Here is a 22,247-nt window from a genome sequence, read left to right as displayed (position 1 = left end):
TCATACCGGTGTTATGTTCCTTGATTTTGCGTTCCTTACGCGGTTGGGTGATTTATGGGACCCCCTTGACAGTTCGCTTTGAATAAAACTCCTCCAGCAAGGCCCAACCTTGGTTTTACCATTTGCTACCACCTATCCCCTTTTCCCTTGGGTTCTGCAGACTCAAGGGTCATCTTATTTTAACCCCCCGGGCCAGTGCTCCTTCGAGTGTTGGTCCGAACTGAGTAGACTGCGGGGCCCCCTCGTGGAAACTCGAGGTCTGGTTTTACTCGTAGGATGTCTCATCCGGTGTTGCCCTGAGAACGAGATATGTGCAGCTCCTATCGGGATTTGTCGGCACATCGGGCGGCTTTGCTGGTCTTGTTTTACCATTGTCGAAATGTCTTGTAAACCGGGATTCCGAGACTGATCGGGTCTTCCTGGGAGAAGGTTTATCCTTTGTTGACCGTGAGAGCTTATGATGGGCCAAGTTGGGACACCCCTGCAGGGTATAAACTTTCGAGAGCCGTGCCCGCGGTTATGTGGCAGATGGGAATTTGTTAATATCCGGTTGTTGAGAATTTGACACTTGACCTTAATTAAAACGCATCAACCGCGTGTGTAGCCGTGATGGTCTCTTCTCGGCGGAGTCCGGGAAGTGAACACGGCTTTCGGGTTATGTTTGACGTAAGTAGGAGTTCAGGATCACTTCTTGATCATTGCTAGCTCCACGACCGTTCCGTTGCTTCTCTTCTCGCTCTTATTTGCGTATGTTACCCACCATATATGCTAGTGCTTGCTGCAGCTCCACCTCATTACCCCATCTTTTCCTATAAGCTTAAATAGTCTTGATCTCGCGGGTGTGATATTGCTGAGTCCTCGTGACTCACAGATACTTCCAAAACAGTTGCAGGTGTCGATGATACCAGTGCAGGTGACGCAACTGAGCTCAAGTGGGAGCTCGATGAAGCCCTTGTTCGTTGTGTTGTTTCGTTTCCTGTTGATCAGTAGTGGAGCCCAGTTGGGACGATCAGGGATCTAGCAGTTGGGTTGTCTTCTTTTATTTTGGTTCCGCAGTCGGACCTATGTGTGTATCTTGAATGATGTATGATTTAATTATGTATTGTGTGAAGTGGCGATTGTAAGCCAACTCTTTATCCCATTCTTGTTCTTTACATGGGATTGTGTGAAGATGACCCTTCTTGCGACAAAACCACAATGCGGTTATGCCTCTAAGTCGTGCCTCGACACGTGGGAGATATAGCCGCATCGTGGGCGTTACAACGGACTACCCCTACTGGAAGAATAAGATGCGAATGCATGACAACGATCTCTGGTACATTGTGGAAAATGGTGTTCCCTCTGTCACTCCTACAATTAACACTGCTGATGTGAAGAGATTCAAGCAACTCGACTCTCAAGCGAAGAATATCATATGTGGCCATCTGAGCAAATGGCAGTATGGCAGAGTCAGTGCTTTGGAGACAGCTAAGCTTATCTGGGATAGGTTGTCAAAGGTCAACGAAGGAGTCTCAACTCAACGTGACTCTTGAGTTGACGTTCTTCACAATCTCTTCAACTGCTTCAAAAGACTCGACAACGAAAATGTTCAGCAAACCTTCGATAGCCCCACTGACATCTCAAATGAGTTTCAAGCACTTAGTGCCAGTGACATCACCGAACATGAGGTGGTGAAGAAATTGCTGAGATCGCTTAATTTCTCATTTGACACTCTTGCACTGATGATACAAGAACCTGGAGACTACAAGTCACTTGATCCCGCCGATATCCTCGAGAGGCTAAACACTCATGAGTTCCAACTTACTGAGAAGAGAGATCTTTATCGTCCGAGCTATGGCAAATCATGCGCAGTGAAGGCCAAGGCAGTCTCTGAATCTGAAGGTGAGGATTCTGGTAGCAGCCTTGGTGATCCTGAAGAACCGAGTCAAGAGCTAGCAATGCTCATGAGGAAATTCCAGAAGTTCTCAAGGCGTGGTCGCTTTGGTAAATCCTCAAGAGGTGATGACATGAGATCAGATTCCTCATCCCGTGACTACAAGAAGAGAACTTGCCACAAATGCAAGAAACCTGGACATTACATTACTGATTGTCCTCAGTGGGAGAAGGAATCAAAGAAGAAGGAATACAAGGATGACAGTTCTGATGACTCAAAGAATAAGAAGAAATCTTCAAAGTCTTCATCGTCAAAATCTTCAAAGTCTTCATCTCACAAGAAGAGCAGCTCCAAAAAGGCTCGGGAATTCATTGGCAAGGAAATGGACTCTGAAGCTGAATCTGAGGAAAATGAGGAAGAGGAGGCATCTAAGGAGTCAGACTCTGGTGTGGCGATCCTAGCCCTCTCTACTGCTTTCATCAGCAAGTCCATCTTCAATTCTGAGGAAAATGACTTCCCCAACACTGCTGACGACGACGATGGCTACGCTCCCACCTATTGCTTCATGGCAAAAGGTGCCAAGGTACTCAAATACCCCTCCTCTGAATCAAGTGAGAATGAATCTAATGAAAACCTCAAGCCCAGCTATTCTAAACTTGCTAAGATTGCTTTAAGAAACAAAAGGCTTTTGAAAAGGTTCAAAACATGCTTGACAAAAGCGATGACCTGTTGGGTGAAGAAATGGATTGAACACTCTCTTAGAGACTTCAGCCTAAGTTTGACAACCTTCAAAGTCATCATAACACTCTCTTAGATGATCATGAGAAGCTTTCTTATGAATTTCTTCGAAGAAAGCAAGATCTTGAGAAGCTAAGGGTGAGTTATGAAGATCTTCAGAAGGAGCGTGATTCATTACTTGCTCAACAGATCAGTTCCGCTCAGGATGAATTCATTCCACCATGTTTGAAATGCATTGAACGTGAATCTGCTAATTCTTCACCTGAAAGTTCAAATGCTTCTGTTGCTGCAAATTCTTCAACTGTCTCTGTTGTCACAAATTCCTCATCTGAGGATACCACTAGTATCACTGACAATGCAGGTCTGAAGGAATTGTATGTGACAGGCATGTACAAAAGCCTCAAAGGACATCAGGCTCTTTGTGATGTGCTTAAAAAGAAGATCCTCAACAGGAACCCTAGGAAAGAGGGTATTGCCTTTGAGAGGAAACTCAATGCTGATGGGACCTACTGGAAACCTGAGCAGTATCCCAAAACCTCATGGGTTGCTGTGAAAGGACCTCCCGTAGATCCATCCACTTTATCCGGCTTTACATGTGAATATTCACATTCTTCTAATGAGTCATTTGACTCCAACCATAAACTATATTTGCTAGATATGTTGGCACTAACTGCAGGAACAGTCCCCCTATGAAGAAAATCTGGGTTCCCAAAAGGTTCCTTGAAAGTCTTCAGGTGAATGTCATCATGACACCACCTGTGAAGAATAGGAACCTCAGATCAAATTCTTCATATGCATCCAAGTCCTCATATGGACCAAATTCCTCACGTGGATAAAATTCCTCGTATGGGTTAAAATCCTCACATGAACATCATCGTGCTAACACTTCTGTATCGCAGGGAAAGCCCAAGGGCTATGAATATGTGCATTATTCTTCAAATTATTATGTTCATAAGTCCTCGAAGAATTTCTCTGCTTATTCATATGCTTACTCTAACCCCTCTTCTGTGAAACGAAGTGGACTGGCTTCTATGCCACCTTTCTCTTATGGAGCTCGCAGAATGATGAACTCTTTGCCACCCCTCCATAAGTGGGTGGTGAAGAAAAAGAACTAATCTCTAATGCAGGGTCAGGTCTCCAGACGAACTTAAACGTCTGAAGAATTTACTGGAGACCCAAATATGCTTGAAAAGACGCAAGATAATCATGAAGAAATGAATTTCATTTCTCACGTCCTCATACTGCTATATCTGTTGTACTGCTTGATGAAATTCAAATCTGATGAATTTGATTTCATCCTCTTCACTGATGAAGTATATGAGTTCGTAAGATGCACTAATTCATCTGCAGGATGATCAACCCAAAGCCACCGAGTGGGTCCTCGACGGTGGATGTACAAATCACATGACTGGTGACAGTAACTTATTGATGGACACTGCTTTATGTCCATCACATCTGAAGCATATCACCTACGCTGACAAAGGAAAAAGCAAGGTATTGGGTCTAGGTAGGGTTGCTATCTCAAAGGATCGAGACATGGACAAAATCATGCTTGTCGAGTCCTTAGGATTCAACCTCATGTCTGTCTCAATGCTTTGTGATCTTGATATGGTTGTTGTCTTTGGCAAGTATCGTTGTGTTGTGATCATGGAAGCTGACCATTCCAAAGTCTTCGAAGGCTTTAGGAGAGGAGACTTGTATATTGTTGATTTCTCTACAGGACCACAGCCTGCCACATGTCTACTTGCAAAAGCTTCAGAAGGTTGGTTATGGCATCGACGGCTAGGTCATGCTGGCATGAGGAACTTGCACACACTTGCGAAGAATAAGCATGTCATTGGCATCGAGGGTGTCAAATTCCTCAAGGATCACCTGTGTGGAGCTTGTGAAGCTGGAAAGATGACCAAGGCCAAGCATCCCTCAAAGACCATCATGACTACCACTCGTCCATTTGAATTGCTTCACATGGATCTTTTCGTCCCTACTCATTATGCCACATTCACTAATGCTGCATCTTTATATGCCTTTGTTATTGTTGATGACTTGTAACGCCCACGATGCGGCTATATCTCCCACGTGTCGAGGCACGACTTAGAGGCATAACCGCATAGTGGTTTTGTTGCAAGAAGGGTCATCTTCACACAATCCCATGTAATGAACAAGAATGGGATAAAGAGTTGGCTTACAATCGCCACTTCACACAATACATAAATATTATTCATACATCATCAAAAATTCAAACATATAGACTGACTACGGTCAAAATCCAGATGAAAATAAGACAACCCCAAATGCTAGATCCCCGATCGTCCCAACTGGGCTCCACTACTGATCATCAGGAAAAGACACATAGTAACGACCACGTTCCTCGTCGAACTCCCACTTGAGATCGACCCCATCATCTGCACTGGCATCGTCGGCACCTGCAACTGTTTGGTAGAATCTGTGAGTCACGGGGACTCAGCAATCTCACACCCGCGAGATCAAGACTATTTAAGCTAGTAGGAAAGGATGGTGTAATGAGGTGGAGCTGCAGCGGCAATAAGCATATATGGTGGCTAACTTGCGCAAATGAGAGCGAGAAGAGAAGCAACGGAACGGACGTCATCTAGCAATGACCAAGAAGTGATCCTGAACACCTACTTACGTCAAACATAACTCAGACCGTGTTCACTTCCCGGACTCCGCCGAGAAGAGACCCTCACGGTTACACACGCAGTTGATGTATTATACTTGGGGCCAAGTGACAAGTTCTCTACAACCGGACATTAACAAATTCCCATTTGCCTCATAACCGCGGGCACGGCTTTCGAAAGATAATACCCTGCAGGGGTGTCCCAACTTAGCCCATCATAAGCTCTCACGGTCAACGAAGGATAATCCTTCTCCCGGAAAGACCCGATCAGTCTCGGAATCCCGGTTTACAAGACATTTCGACAATGGTAAAACAAGACTAGCAAAGCCGCCCGAATGTGCCGACAAATCCCGATAGGAGCTGCACATATCTCGTTCTCAGGGCACACCGGATTGACACTACGTACAGCTAAAACCAATCCTCGAGTTTCCCCAAGGTGGCGCTACAAGTGGCTCTAGTTTGGACCAGCACTCAGAGGAACACTGGCCTGGGGGTTTAAATAAAGATGACCCTCGGGCTCGCGAAAACCCGGGGGAAAAGGCTTAGGTAGCAAATGGTAAAACCAAAGTTGGGCCTTGCTGGAGGAGTTTTATTCAAGGCGAACTGTCAAGGGGGTCTCATAAATCACCCGCCCGCGTAAGGAACGCAAACTCAAGGAACATAATCCCGGTATATCAGTAACTAGGGCGGCAAGAGTGGAACAAAACACCAGGCATAAGGCCGAGCCTTCCACCCTTTACCAAATATATAGATGCATTAATTTAATAAGAGATATTGTGATATCCCAACATATCCATGTTCCGACATGGAACAAACTTCAACTTCACCTGCAACTAGCAACGCTATAAGAGGGGCTGAGCAAAAGCGGTAACTTAGCCAATCAACGGTTTGCTAGGAAAGGATGGTTAGGGGCTGACATGGCAAAATGGGTGACATGATATAGCAAGTGATAGGTAGCGGAGCATGGCAATAGAGCGAACAACTAGCAAAGCAAAGATAGAAGTGATTTCGAGGGGTGGTCATCTTGCCTGCAAGGTTCTCAGAGTTGTCGAAAGCTTGATCCTCGTAAGCGTACTCGACAGGTTCCTCGTTCACGAACTCGTCTCCCGGCTCTACCCAAGACAAGAACACAAACAAACGGAACCACAATCAACAACGAGAAATGCGCAAGCAACATGATGCAAAACATGTATGATATGCGAGATATGATATGCGATGCATATGCGTGCTCCGGAAGGAAAATGATGAACAAGGCAGTAACTTGGCAAACCAAGCATGCCACTGGAAAGGTGAGATGATTTTGGTCGAAATCGATATAAAGATCACCGGAATCGGATGCACGGTTTGCAAATGGCAAGCAAAACAAGAATGACACGAATCTTCGATAAACAGCAAGATAGCACTTAAAATGCAACAAGCAACAATGCTACAGCACCCCAACATAGCAACAAAGCACATGGCAGTAATCTACAGGCGATGCTTGACAAAATATGAACACTGAGCTATGGCGAGATCACAATATATCAAGCTCAAACAAGCATGGCAAAAGTGCAAAAGATAACAGGTTCACAGACTTGGTGAAAAACTGGACATGGCAGTAAACAGTATCAGGTAGCAATGTTCGGAGCACGAAATCAACATGCTACAGGAACTTAACATAGCAAAACAAGGCATGGCAGTGTTATACTAAAAGCACATGAAAAAAGTCCCTTACTTACCATCAGCCAAAAAGGACCAGAAGATATGATGGCAAGCATGTAAACATAGCAAGTTTCGTTATCAGGTTTCAGACTTAGCAGAAAACAGAGCATGGCAAAAATAATGATATGAAGGCCTCTTTGTGAGCTTGATGCACTCACTACAGAGCAATTCATGACAAACCAAGCATACCTGCAGCAATATGGCATGTTTATGAAGCTATTCATGGCAAGAACACAAGCATAGCATGTATGGATCAACTACAATAAGCTTCGCAAAATTGCATATCATGTTAAGAATCTGCCAGAAATATTTTATAGCAAAAGTAGAGCAAGATTGAGTCATCCTATGTCACTCTATAATTGCAAAAAATTGCAGGAATGGATCAAATACAACTATAGCTACGAAGCATCCTTACTGAACATCTCCAAAATATGCATGGATCTCTCTGTAGCATCAAGTTTACATGGCAACAAAATAACAGCAGACAAGGACTTCGAGAAATCACCAAGTCCCTGAAATCAGAAACATTACGGAGCCTACTTTGCATGCTTGTCCTAGTCACCATAGGGATCACAAAAATACATGGCAAACACCCTTGGAAAGAGGGCATGGCATACTTCAAAACACATGTAGAACTCATGCTCATAAGATGCACAGATTAAATGATACAAAAATGACAAATCTCCAAGTTCTGCTAAGAACCAGCAGATAACAGCAACTAGCCCTCTTGCAACAGAGATTTGTGCATCAAGATGACCTCTAATGAATATGGTGCAATTGAACGAAATGAAGAGCATCATGAGATGAACAATTTTACATATTACACGCGCGAATCGGAGCTACATGCACGGAGTTATAGCATCACGAACAAGTGCACATGCTGAGAAAATTCAGGACTTAGAAAATATTCTAGGGTTACGGGAGTCAACGCTCCTCGCCAGATCCGATCGGGCCCGATGAACTCGCCGGCGGGAGAGAAGAGAGAGGGAGCGGCGCCATCGGCGGGGGAAGGAGGAGGCAAGGCGACGCCGGAGGGAGGCACCGGCGGCGGAGGCGGAGGAGGGCGGTGGAGGCGCGGGCGCGCGGCGGCGGAGGAGTCCGGCGGGGGCCGGCGGGTCGGCGGAGCCGGCCGGCGAGCTCGGCGGCGCCGGCGGCGGCGAGGCGAGCGCGCGGCTCGGGCGGAGCCAGGCGGCGGGGTTCGGGCGCGCGGGCCGGGAGGGCTTGCCCCGGGCCCGGGCGGGCTTCGGCGGCGGCGGCGTACGGATGCCACGTGGCAGCCGCGGGTTGGCCGCGGGGACGGCGGCGACTTCGTCCGGCGGCGCTGGACGAGTCCGCCCGCGGAGAGATGATTTTTTAGGGCTACGGGAGACTGCGAATGTATTTCGGGATGCCCACATATTTGTAGGTAGAGGGAGCTAGGAGGCTCCAAATGAGGTGCGGTTTTCGCCCACACGATCGTGATCGAACGACCTAGAGCATGGAGGAGAGTTTGGTGGGTTTTGGGCTGGTTTTAGAGGGGGTTTTTGCTGGACACTCAAATGGACATTGCGGATGCCCGGTTAACCGTTGGAGTACCAAACGACCTCCAAATGGAACGAAACTTGACCGGTGGTCTCCGGGTGGTATATTAAGGCCACTTGACAAGCCTCGGTCCATTCCGAGAAAGTTTGACACCCGCACATGAAAGGAAACAAGAGGGGTGCACCGGAGGAGATAGGAGCGCCGGATTGCAAAACGGACAACGGGGAAAATGCTCGGATGCATGAGACGAACACGTATGCAAATGCAATGCACATGATGACATGATATGAAAATGCATGACATGACAAAATACAAAACGAAAGACAAAACCCGACAACGGAGGGAAAATCATAACACATAGCCAGAAATGGCAAGAGTTGGAGTTACAAATATGGCAAGTTACATCCGGGGTGTTACATGACTACTCTCGTTACACATGGGTGCATATCATCACTTACAAAACTGAAGTGCAGGAAGTCTTAAAACGATTTTCCTCGAGGGCTGCAACAAACTTCGGTGTGAAGATCAAGCACATTAGAAGTGACAATGGAACCGAGTTCAAGAATACTAGTCTTGATGACTATCTTGATGAACTTGGTATTACTCACGAGTTATCTGCTCCTTATACTCCTCAGTAGAATGGCATCGTGGAGCGCAAGAACAGGACTCTTGTTGAGATGGCTCACACTATGCTTGATGAATACAAGACGCCTCCTCGCTTCTGGCCTGAGGTAATTGATACTGCGTGCCACATCATAAACAGGGTATATCTTCACAAATTCTTCAAAAAGACCTCATATGAACTCCTCACTGATAAGAAACCCAATGTGAGTTATACAAAGTCTTCAGTGCTAAATGTTGGATTAGAGATCGTCATCACAATTGTAAATTTGCACCGAAAGCCCATGAAGGTTTTATTCTTGGTTATGGAAAGGACTCACACACCTATAGAGGCTTCAACACCGTTCACCACAAGGTTGTTGAAACTGTAGATGTGCGGTTTGATGAAACTAGCGGCTCGCAAAGAGAGCACCTACCTCCTGTGCTAGATGAATGTCACCTGAGGAATCCATTAAGTTCAAGGCCACTAAGGATGTCATACCTACCAAAGTATCTGCTGAAGAAGTCATTCCAGAACGTGAAGAACATCATGCTGGTGCACCTGAGGAAAATGGCTCTGAAGAAAATGCTGAGCCCACTCAATGTCGTCAACCCGCTCATCCCCGCATCGCAAATGAAGTGCAAATTGAGAAAATCATCGACGACATCAAAGCACCAGGTCCTCTCACACACTCAAAGGCTTCACATTTGTCTAACTTTTGTGGGCACTTTGCTTTTGTCTCTATCACAGAGCCCACCAAAGTAGATGAGGCATTTCTGGAGCCTGAGTGGATTCAAGCGATGCAAGAGGAACTTCATCAATTCGAGCTCAACAATGTCTGGAAACTTGTCAAGCGACTAGACCCACGCAAGCACAATATCATCGATGCCAAATGGATCTACCGCAACAAGCAAGATGAAAATGGACTTGTGGTGAGGAATAAGGCTCATCTTGTAGCTCAAGGCTACATACAGGTTGAAGGAATTGACTTCGATGAAACTTTTCCACCTGTTGCTAGACTTGAGGCTATTCGCATATTGCTTGCTTATGATAACCATCATAATATCATCTTATATCAAATGGATGTGAAAAGTGCATTCCTCAATGGTAATCTTGAGGAAGAAGTATATGTTGCTCAACCCCCAGGTTTTGAAGATCCAAAGCATCCTGACAAAGTCTTCAGACTCAATAAGGCCCTCTATGGCCTTAAGCAGGCCCCTCGGGCGTGTGACGAATTTGCCTATATGATGAGTGAGGAATATCAAATGTCTATGATGGGAGAATTGAAATTATTCTTAGGTCTTCAAATTCGTCAACAACGCAATGGCATCTTCATATCTCAAGAGAAATGCCTCAAGGATGTGTTGAAGAAATTCGGCATGCAGGATTGCAAAGGTGTCAAAATCCATATGCCCACAAATGGCCATCTATGCACTGATGAAAATGGTATTGACTTTGATCAAAAGTAATACCGCTCCATGATTGGCTCTTTATTGTATCTATGTGCATCTAGGCCAGATATTATGCTTAGTGTTTGCATGTGTGCCCGTTTTCAAGCTACACCGAAGGAATCACACCATAAGGCTGTGAAGCATATTCTTCGATACCTAGCTCACACTCCAACACTTGGATTATGGTATCCCAAGGGCTCGTCTTTTGATCTCATTGGATATTCTGACTCTGACTATGCCAGTGACCGTGTGGACCGCAAGTCAACATCAGGCACATGCCATTTCCTCGGACGATCCTTGGTATGTTGGTCCTCAAAGAAGCAGAACTGCGTATCACTCTCTACTGCTGAAGCTGAGTACATTGTTGCTGGTTCGCGCTGTGCTCAATTGCTATGGATGAAGCAAACCCTCAAGGACTACGGCATCAATGTGAAGAATGTGCCTCTCTAATGTGACAATGATAGTGCCATCAAGATTGCTCATAACCCAGTTCATCACTCGAAGAAAAAGCACATCCAGATTATCATCATTTTCTTCGAGATCATGTGTTGAAGGGCGACATCTCTATTGAGCACGTGAAGACTGAACAACAGCTAGCCGACATCTTCACAAAGCCCTTGGATGAGAAGAGATTTAGCAAGTTGCGGTGTGAGCTAAATATCTTAGAATCTTTGAATGTTCTCTGAAAAGGACACTGTCGGATTATGGGTTCCGGCAAACCCTTTAGGTTCGAACACTGGGGTGCGCACGAAGATATCTCTCTTCCTAGCTCGCTCTCGCAACGATCTCAAGGCCTAGCTCGCCGAACCCAAGGAACAAGAGACACCAGAGTTTATACTGGTCGGGCCACCGTTGTGGTGTAATACCCTACTCTAGTGTGGTGTGGTGGATTGCCTCATGGGCTAAGGATGAACTAGTACAGTGGATGAACAACCTCCTGAGGGGAGGTGTTCTTGAGCTCGATGAGCTGGTGAGATGGCCTTGCTGGAGTGGATCCGATCCAAGATGAGCCGATCTTTGACTACGGTGGTGGCTAGTCCTATTTATAGAGGCCCTGGTCCTCTTCCCAAAGGATAGGTGGGAAGGGATCCCACAAGGGCCAATTTTGAAGGGAGACAACTAGTACAAGCTATCCTGACAAAAGGTGGTCCTCGCCTGCCAAAGGCTCTGGTGGTGACGCCGCCGTGGGCTCCGCGGTGACCTTCTTCCTACCGTCCTGCTGGTATTGGTCTTGTTGCACCGATATGGAAACCTTTGCCTGGTGCCTCGAGACTCCTCGCCTGCGCTTGCCCCTTTAGCACCAAAGAGGAAATTGGTACCCTGCGCCCGCTAGTGCCTGCCTGGCCTTGGTCGTCATGGCTCACATCACATGAACCTGGCGAGGTGCCCCTTGCATAGATATCTCCGCTCCTCAGGAGCCAGCCTAGCGAGGCCGACCCTGAGGAGGTCTTGGTGTCGTCCGCCTTGCGAGGCTTGGCCCCTCGCGAGGGTCTTGAGTGGTTGCTGCTGAAGGTGGGCCGTACCAGGCCGTTGGTGGAGCCACGCCCTGGGCCGCAGGCAGGCAAGTCTGGGTACCCCCGTTCCCAGGACGCCGACAGTAGCCCCCAGGCCCAAGGCGCGCTCGGACTTGGCTTCGAGGCAAAGCCAAAGGGCAAGTGCGGACCACCGCGGGCCCCAACCACCTGCGGCCTTGATTGACGCGTGGCGAGTGACAGGACGTGGGCGTCTCCGCTTCCCCACGCTACCTCAGTAACCGTCCTCACCTGACAAAAGGCTGGTGCGCGTTGCAAAGCCTTCACTGCCTTCCTTCGCCTTGCTCCAGATCCCCTTTCTCCTTCTCACCCCGAGAGACTCCAGATCCACACGAACCCCTCTCCGAGCCCGCAGCCAATGGCGTCCGACAAGGCGAAGGCCGCGAACTCGCCTTCCTGGTATGAACCGGCCTTGAGCGCGCCTAGCGTCTCGGAGAAGAATCTCGCCGCCACGCTCCTGATGACAGCGGACGGCACCAACAGGGGGGAAAGACCACGCTCCGGGCTGGCTCCGCCGAGGCAGAGCCCTCTGGCAGTACTTTCTACCCCTTCTTCATGAATAGCGTCGTCACGGGACTGGTCCCCCCTTTCTCCGACTTCTTCTTCGTCGTCCTCAGCCACTACAAGCTGCATGCCCTTCATCTCCATCCTAGTTCCATTCTTCTCCTGTCGATTTTCGCCTTTTATTGTGAGGCATTTGTGGGGATGATGCCGTCCGTGGCATTGCTTCGCCACTTCTTCTACCTCCGGCTCAAGGAGGGCCATTGCTCGGGGTGCGCCAACTTCGTCGTGGCTAACGGGACCAATGCGATCTCGAAGGCCAGGAAGAAGGCTGAGGGCTTCAGGAGCAAGTGGGTCCTGATGGACGCCAATTGCGCCCACCCTCGGTTGGTGCTGCCGACGGAGATGCCCTCACCTCATGACAGGTGGCTCCGCGTGAAGCTCACCGACCCCCGGACGAAGCAGGTGCTGGAGAAGATGACCGCCGACCTGAAGCCTGACGACCCAAGGGCGGAGAAGCTGATGGGGGCCATGCTCGTGAATGAGTTCCTGGCGCAGCGCGTAGCCCCACTCCATGCGCGCTCGTGCCCCCTGTCGAGGCTTGGGGACGAGGGGGACGACCTTCGTCTGTGCCGGGATGCCTTGTCCGAAGAGGAGCTGGGCACGACCATCCGTCTCCTGGTCGGGGACGATCTGGGGTACCCACCAGACTCCCATCTTCCTCTGTACCGCTGCCCAGATGGGGCGAAGGTGGCCGCCGCCATTCCTGTCTTCGATGGGCGTGGGCTTCTGCCGCCAGCGCCTTTCGAGGCCACGGAGGTGGTGGCCCCAGTACTAGTGTCTTCTAGAGATTCCGGCGAGGAGGAGAGGCCCGACTCGGAGGCAACCCTAGAGGGGGAGGGGGACACTTCTCCCCTCGCAGGGTGTTGGGTAACGTAGCAATAATTCAAAATTTTACTACGTGTCACCAAGACAAATCTAGGAGATGCTAGCAACGAGAGAGAGGGAGTGCATCTTCATACCCTTGAAGATCGCTAAGCGGAAGCGTTACAAGAACGCGGTTGATGAAGTCGTACTCGCGGCAATTCAAATCGCGGAACATCCGATCTAGCGCCGAACGGACGGCACCTCCGCGTTCAACACACGTACAGCCCGGGGACGTCTCCTCCTCCTTGATCCAGCAAGGGGAGAGGAGAAGTTGAGGGAGAACTCCAGCAGCACGACGGCGTGGTCGCAATGGAGCTCGTGGTTCTCCGGCAGAGCTTCGCTAAGCACTACGGAGGAGGAGGAGGAGGTGTATGAGGAGGGAGGGCTGCGCCAGGGAAGAGGTACGGCTGCGCTCCCACCCCTCCACTATATATAGGGGCAAGGGGAGAGGGGGAGGCGCCCTAGGGTTTCCCCTAGGGGGCGGCGGCAAAGCAGATTGGATCTCCCTAGGGAAAATCCTAGGGAGACTTGCCCCCCAAGCCAAGCAGGTGGAGGCTTGCCTCCCAAGCCAGGTGGAGGCGCCCCACCTCCCCAAGTAACGTGGGAAAGGGTGTGGGGGGCGCACCACCCCTTAGTGGGCTGGTTTGCCCCTTCCCCTTTGGCCGATGAGGCCCTCCAACACTTGTCAGGGCTCCCGAAACACCTTTCGGTCATGCTGGCCATAGCCTGGTACCCCCGGAACACTTCCGGACTCCAATACCCTTCGTCCAATATATCGATCTTCACCGCCAGACCATTCCGGAACTCCTCGTGATGTCCGGGATCTCATCCGGGACTCCTAACAACCTTCGGTAACCACATACTATTTCCCATAACAACTCTTGCGTCACCGAACCTTAAGTGTGTAGACCCTACGGGTTCGGGAACCATGCAGACATGACCGAGACACCTCTCCGGCCAATAACCAATAGCGGGATCTGGATACCCGTATTGACTCCCACATGTTCCACGATGATCTCATTGGATGAACCATGATGTCGAGGATTCAGTCAATCCCGTATACAATTCCCTTTGTCTATCGGTATGTTACTTGCCCGAGAGTCGATCGTCGGTATCCCAATACCTCGTTCAATCTTGTTACCGGCAAGTCTCTTTACTTGTTCCGTAATGCATGATCCCGTGGCTAACTCCTTAGTCACATTGAGGTCATTATGATGATGCATTACCGAGTGGGCCCAGAGATACCTCTCCATCATACGGAGTGACAAATCCCAGTCTCGATTCGTGCCAACCCAACAGACCCTTTCGGAGATACCTGTAGTGCACCTTTATAGCCACCCAGTTACGTTGTGACGTTTGGTACACCTAAAGCATTCCTACGGTATCCGGGAGTTGCACAATCTCATGGTCTAAGGAAACGATACTTGACATTAGAAAAGCTCTTAGCAAACGAACTACACGATCTTGTGCTATGCTTAGGATTGGGTCTTGTCCATCACATCATTCTCCTAATGATGTGATCCCGTTATCAATGGCATCCAATGTCCATGGTCAGGAAACCATAACCATCTATTGATCAACGAGCTAGTCAACTAGAGGCTTACTAGGGACATGTTGTGGTCTATGTATTCACACATGTATTACGGTTTCCAGTTAATACAATTATAGCATGAACAATAGACAATTATCATGAACAAGGAAATACAATAATAACCATTTTATTATTGCCTCTAGGGCATATTTCCAATAGTCTCCCACTTGCACTAGAGTCAATAATCTAGTTCACATCACTATGTGATTGTAATGAATCCAACACCCATGGGGTTTGTTCATATCTCGCTTGTGAGAGAGGTTACTAGTCAACGGGCCGAACCTTTCAGATCCGTGTGTGCTTTACAAATCTCTATGTCATTTTTTAGATGCAACTACCACGCACTACTTGGAGCTATTCCAAATAACTGCTCTACTATACGAATCCGGTTTACTACTCAGAGTCATCCGGATAGTGTCAAAGTTTGCATTGACGCAACCCTTTACGACGAACTCTTTCACCACCTCCATAATCGAGAAAATTCCTTAGTCCACTAGTTACTAAGGATAAGTTTGACCGCTATCATGTGATCCATTCCTGGATCACTCTTGTACCCCTTGACTGACTCGTGGCAAGGTACACTTCAGGTGCAGTACACAGCATAGCATACTGTAGAGCCTACGTCTAAAGCATAGGGGACAACCTTCGTCCTTTCTCTCTCTTCTGCCGTGGTCAGGTCTTGAGTCTTACTCAATACTCACACCTTGTAACACAGCCAAGAACTCCTTCTTTGCTGATCTATTTTGAACTCCTTCAAAATCCTGTCACGGTATGCATTCATTTGAAAGTACTATTAAGCGTTTTCGATATGTCCTTATAGATCTTGATGCTCAATGTTCAAGTAGCTTAATCCAGGTTTTGCATTGAAAAACACTTTTCAAATAACCCTGTATGTTTTCTAGAAATTCTACATCATTTCTGATCAACAATATGTCAACAACATATACTCATCAGAAATTCTATAGTGCTCCCACTCACTTCTTTGGAAATACAAGTTTCTCATAAATTTTGTATAAACCCAAAATCTTTGATCATCTCATCAAAGCGTACATTCCAACTCCGAGATGCTTACTCCAATCCTTAGAAGGATTACTGGAGCTTTGCATACTTGTTAGCATCTTTCAGGACTGACAAAACCTTCTGGTTGTATCACATACAACCTTTCCTCAAGAAAATCGTCGAGGAAACAATGTTTTGACATCCTATCTGCGAGATTTCATAAATAATGCAGTAACTGCTAATATAATTCCAACAGACTCTTAGCATCGCTACGAGTGAGAAAGTCTGATTGTAGTCAACTCCTTGAAATTGCCGGAAAACATCTTAACAACAAGTCGAGCTTTCTTAATGGTGACACTTACCATCATTGTCTGTCTTTCTTTTAAAATCCATCTGCACCCAACAGCCTTACGACCATCAAGTAGTTCTTCCAAAGTCTACACTTTGTTTTTATACATGGATCCTCTCTCGGATTTTATGGCCTCGAGCCATTCGTCGGAATCTGGGCCCATCATCGCTTCTCCATAGCTCGTAGGTTCATTGTTGTCTAGCAACATGACTTCCAAGACAGGATTACGTACCACTCTGAAGTAGCATGCATCCTTGTCGTCCTATGAGGTTTGGTAGTGACTTGATCCGAAGTTTCATGATCACTATCATAAGCTTCCACTTCAATTGGTGTAGGTGCCACAGGAACAACTTCCTGTGCCCTGCTACACACTAGTTGAAGTCATGGTTCAATAACTCATCAAGTCTCCACCATCCTCCCACTCAATTCTTTTGAGAGAAACTTTTCCTCGAGAAAGGACCTGTTTCTAGAAACAATCACTTTGCTTCCGGATCTGAAATAGGAGGTATACCCAACTGTTTTGGGTATTTTATGAAGATGCATTTATCCACTTTGGGTTCGAGCTTATCAGCCTGAAACTTTTCCACATAAGCGTCGCAGCCCCAAACTTTTAAGAAACGACAGCTTAGGTTTCTCTAAACCATAGTTCATACGGTGTCGTCTCAACGGAATTGCGTGGTGCCCTATTTAAAGTGAATGAGGTTGTCTCTAATGCCTAACCCATAAACGATAGCGTAATTCGATAAGAGACATCATGGTATGCACTATATCCAATAGGGTGTAGTTATGATGTTCCGACACACCATCACACTATAGTGTTCCAGGCGGTATTAGTCGTGAAACAATTTCCACAATTTCTTAATTGTGTGCCAAACTCGCAACTCAGATATTCATCTCTATGATCATATCATAGACATTTTTATCCTCTTGTCACGATGATCTTCAACTTCACTCTGAAATTACTTGAACTTTCAATAATTCAGACTTGTGTTTCATCAAGTAAATATACTCAGCATCTACTCAAATCATCTGTGAAGTAAGAACATAACGATATCCACTGCCTACCTCGACACTCATTGGACTGCACACATCAAAATGTATTACCTCCAACAAGTTGCTCTCTTGTTCCATCTCACTGAAAACGAGGCCTTTCGGTCATCTTGCCCATGTGGTATGATTTGCATGTCTCAAGTGATTCAAAATCAAGTGAGTCCAAATGATCCATCTGTATGGAGTTTCTTCATGCATATATACCAATAGACATGGTTCGCATGTCTCAATCTTTTCAAAAATGAGTGAGTCCAAAGATCCATCAACATGGAGCTTCTTCATGCGTTTTATCCCAATATGACTCTAATAGCAGTGCCACAAGTATGTGGTACTATCATTACTATCTTATATCTTTTGGCATGAACATGTGTATCACTACGATCGAGATTCAATAAACCATTTATTTTAGGTGCAAGACCATTGAAGGTATTATTCAAATAAAAAGAGTAACCATTATTCTTCTTAAATGAACAACATAATCCAATCATGTCTATGCTCAACGTAAACACCAAATAACAATTATTTAGGTTTAACACCAATCTCGATGGTAGAGGGAGCATGCGATGCTTGATCACATCAACCTTGGAAACACTTCCAACACATATCATCATTTCACTTTTAGCTAGTCTCCGTTTATTCCGCAGCTTTTATTTCGAGTTACTAACACTTAGCAACCGAACCGGTATGTAATACCCTGGTGCTACTAGGAGTACTAGTAAAGTACACATTAATATAATGTATATCCAATATACTTCTGTCGACCTTACCAGCCTTCTCATCTACGAAGTATCTAGGGTAGTTTTGCTTCAGTGACTGTTCCCCTCATCTCAGAAGCACTTAGTCTCGGGTTTGGGTTCAACCTTGGCTTTCTTCACTAGAGCTACAACTGATTTGCCATTTCATGAAGTATCCCTTGTTGCCCGTGCCCTTCTTGAAACTAGTGGTTTTACTAACCATCAACAATTGATGCTCCTACTTGATTTCTACTTTCGCGGTGTCAAACATCGCGAGTTGCTCAAGGATCATCATGTCTATCCCTGATATGTTATAGTTCATCACGAAGCTCTAATAGCTTGGTGGCAGTGACTATGGAGAACCATCACTATCTCATCTGGAAGATTAACTCCCACTCGATTCAAGCGATTGTAGTACTTAGACAATCTGAGCACATGCTCAACGATTGAGATTTTCTCCCTTAGTTTGCAGGCTTAAGAAACTTGTCAGAGGTCTCATACCTCTTGACGTGGGCACTAGTCTGAAATCCCAATTTCAGTCTTTGGAACTTCTCACATGTTCTGCGACGTTTCAAAAACGTCTTCGGTGCCTCAATTCTATACCATTTTAACATTACGCACTGAACTATCACGTAGTCATCAAAACGTGTATGTCAGATGTTCGCAACATCCACAAACGACGCTCGAGGTTCAGCACGCCGAGCGGTGCATTAAGGACATAAGCCTTCTATGCAGCAATGAGGACAATCCTCAGTTTACAGACCCAGTCCACATAATTGCTACTATCAACTTTCAACTAAATTTTCTCTAGGAACATATCTTAGTAGAACTAAAGCGTAAGCTACGACATAATTTGCAAAGACCTTTTGACTATGTTCATGATAATTAAGTTCATCTAATCAAATTTTTAATGAACTCCCACTCAGATAGACATCCCTCTAGTCATCTAAGTGATACATGATCCGAGTCAACTAGGCCGTGTCCGATCATCATGTGAGACAGACTAGTCATCATCGGTGAACATCTCCATATTGATCGTATCTACTATGCGACTCATGTTTGACCTTTCGGTCTCTTGTGTTCCGAGGCCATGTCTGTACATGCTAGGCTCGTCAAGTCAACCTAAGTGTTTCGCATGTGTAAATCTGGCTTACACCCGTTGTATGCGAACGTTAGAATCTATCACACCCGATCATCACGTGGTGCTTCGAAACAACGAACCTTCGCAACGGTGCACAGTTAGGGGGAACACATCTCTTGAAATTTTAGTGAGGGATCATCTTATTTATGCTACCGTCGTTCTAAGCAAATAAGATGTAAACATGACAAACATCACATGTAAATCATAAAGTGACATGATATGGCCAATATCATCTTGCGCCTTTTGATCTCCATCTTCGAGGCGCGGCATGATCACCTTCGTCACCGGCATGACACCATGATCTCCATCATCATGATCTCCATCATCGTGTCTTCATGAAGTTGTCTCGCCAACTATTACTTCTACTACTATGGCTAACGGTTAGCAATAAAGTAAAGTAATTACATGGCATTTTTCATTGACACGCAGGTCATACAATAAATTAAGACAACTCCTATGGCTCCTGCCGGTTGTCATAATCATCGACATGTAAGTCGTGATTCCTATTACAAGAACATGATCAGTCTCATACATCACATATATATAATTCATCACATCCTTTTGGCCATATCACATCACATAGCATACCCTGCAAAAACAAGTTAGACGTCCTCTAATTGTTGTTGCATGTTTTACGTGGCTGCTATGGGTTTCTAGCAAGAACGTTTCTTACGTACGCAAAAGCCACAGCGGTGATATGCCAATTGCTATTTACCCTTCATAAGGACCCTCTTCATCGAATCCGATCCGACTAAAGTGGGAGAGACAGACACCCGCTAGCCACCTTATGCATCAAGTGCATGTCAGTCGGTGGAACCTGTCTCACGTAAGAGTACGTGTAAGGTCGGTCCGGGCCGCTTCATCCCACAATGCCGCCGAATCAAGATAAGACTAGTAACGGCAAGAAAATTGAACAAATCATCGCCCACAACTACTTTGTGTTCTACTCGTGCATAGAATCTATGCATAAACCTGGCTCTGATACCACTGTTGGGTAACGTAGCAATAATTTAAAATTTTCCTACGTGTCACCAAGACCAATCTAGGAGATGCTAGCAACGAGAGAGAGGGAGTGCATCTTCATACCCTTGAAGATCGCTAAGCGGAAGCGTTACAGGAATGCGGTTGATGGAGTCGTACTCGCGGCGATTCAAATCGCGGAAGATCCGATCTAGCGCCGAACGGACGGCGCCTCCGCGTTCAACACACGTACAGCCCGGGGACGTCTCCTCCTTCTTTATCCAGCAAGGGGAGAGGAGAAGTTGAGCGAGAACTCCAGCAGCACGACGGCGTGGTGGCAATGGAGCTCGTGGTTCTCCGGCAGAGCTTTGCTAAGCACTACGGAGGAGGAGGAGGAGGTGTATGAGGAGGGAGGGCTGCGCCAGGGAAGAGGTACGGCTGCCCTCCCACTCCTCCACTATATATAGGGGCAAGGGGAGAGGGGGAGGCGCCCTAGGGTTTCCCCTAGGGGGCGGCGGCCAAGCAGATTGGATCTCCCTAGGGAAAATCCTAGGGAGACTTGCCCCCCAAGCCAAGCAGGTGGAGGCTTGCCTCCCAAGCCAGGTGGAGGCGCCCCACCTCCCCAAGTAACGTGGGAAAGGGTGTGGGGGGCGCACCACCCCTTAGTGGGCTGGTTTGCCCCTTCCCCTTTGGCCCATGAGGCCCTCCAACACTTGCCGGGGCTCCCGAAACACCTTTCGGTCATGCTGGCCATAGCCTGGTACCCCCGGAACACTTCCGGACTTCAATTCCTTTCGTCCAATATATCGATCTTCACCGCCGGACCATTTCGAAACTCCTCGTAATGTCCGGGATCTCATCCGGGAATCCAAACAACCTTCGGTAACCACATACTATTTCCCATAACAACTCTAGCATCACCGAACCTTAAGTGTGTAGACCCTACGGGTTCGGGAACCATGCAGACATGACCGAGACACCTCTCCGGCCAATAACCAATAGCGGGATCTGGATACCCGTATTGACTCCCACATGTTCCACGATGATCTCATCGGATGAACCACGATGTCGAGGATTCAGTCAATCCCGTATACAGTTCCCTTTGTCTATCGGTATGTTACTTGCCCGAGAGTCGATCATCGGTATCCCAATACCTCGTTCAATCTTGTTACCGGCAAGTCTCTTTACTCGTTCCGTAATGCATGATCCCGTGGCTAACTCCTTAGTCACATTGAGCTCATTATGATGATGCATTACCGAGTGGGCCCAGAGATACCTCTCCATCATACTGATGACAAATCCCAGTCTCGATTCGTGCCAACCCAACAGACACTTTCGGAGATACCTGTAGTGCACCTTTATAGCCACCCAGTTACGTTGTGACGTTTGGTACACCCAAAGCATTCCTACGGTATCCGGGAGTTGCACAATCTCATGGTCTAAGGAAACAATACTTGACATTAGAAAATCTCTTAGCAAACGAACTACACGATCTTGTGCTATGCTTAGGATTGGGTCTTGTCCATCACATCATTCTCCTAATGATGTGATCCCGTTATCAATGACATCCAATGTCCATGGTCAGGAAACCATAACCATCTATTGATCAACGAGCTAGTCAACTAGAGGCTTACTAGGGACATGTTGTGGTCTATGTATTCACACATGTATTACGGTTTCCAGTTAATACAATTATAGCATGAACAATAGACAATTATCATGAACAAGGAAATACAATAATAACCATTTTATTATTGCCTCTAGGGCATATTTCCAACACAAGGGACCTCCTCCGCGCCCTTCCCGACGATGAAGAGGCCGGCGACCATCCGGTGAGGGAGTCCCAGGCCCCCGCCGGAGTCACTACGAGGTCTAGGGGCACCCCCCTGAAGAAGTCGTCGGGCGGGGTCCCAATGAAGAGCAGGTCGGTGCTGGTCTCCCGA

The sequence above is a fragment of the Triticum aestivum genome, chromosome 1D (assembly GCF_018294505.1).
Source record: "Triticum aestivum cultivar Chinese Spring chromosome 1D, IWGSC CS RefSeq v2.1, whole genome shotgun sequence".
NCBI classification, from domain to species: Eukaryota; Viridiplantae; Streptophyta; class Magnoliopsida; order Poales; family Poaceae; genus Triticum; species Triticum aestivum.
This window is presented reverse-complemented; position numbering follows the sequence as displayed.